We start from the raw sequence: 438 nt of genomic DNA, 5'->3' as shown, positions 1-438 counted from the left end.
TACAGGAAAATTTAGATGTTTGATTGCGTATCAAACGTCAAGTACCCCATAAAAATAATGGGTTAAAATAGTCCTTGTATCAACAGTTCCTACATTTTCATCCTTATGCAAAAGATTTTAGAGCTCTAAACACACTACAGCATGCAATAGTACCGATTTTTATGTAAACTACATTACAGTAACAGGCATGTATACAAATAAAAAAGTGAAAAGAACAGACGTATAACTGATAAGGGAAAAGAGGAATAAATTCGATTTCACATAAAGTGCAGAAAAATAAGTACGAAATGATGCAAGCAATTTTAGTGTAGTCACCCTTTACTAAAGTTGTTGTTTTCATAGAAAATGGAATCATAGAGGAGTAACGAAAGAAGATTAAAATATCTCGAAATATGTAAACTCTAAACTCTACTAACATATATACATAAGGTTTAGAGA

General features: G+C 30.6%; 1 protein-coding gene across 1 annotated transcript in view; it reads right to left on the bottom strand.

Moving 5' to 3' along the window:
• LOC119589191 (pheromone-processing carboxypeptidase KEX1-like) overlaps positions 1-438 on the bottom strand; it is a gene marked incomplete in the record, with an annotated part of 7126 nt that overhangs the window by 1522 nt on the left and 5166 nt on the right.

Source organism: Penaeus monodon, chromosome 25 (genome assembly GCF_015228065.2).
Source record: "Penaeus monodon isolate SGIC_2016 chromosome 25, NSTDA_Pmon_1, whole genome shotgun sequence".
Lineage (NCBI taxonomy): Eukaryota > Metazoa > Arthropoda > Malacostraca > Decapoda > Penaeidae > Penaeus > Penaeus monodon.
Note: the sequence above shows the minus strand (reverse complement) of the source record. Positions and strands in the feature narration are given on the sequence as shown.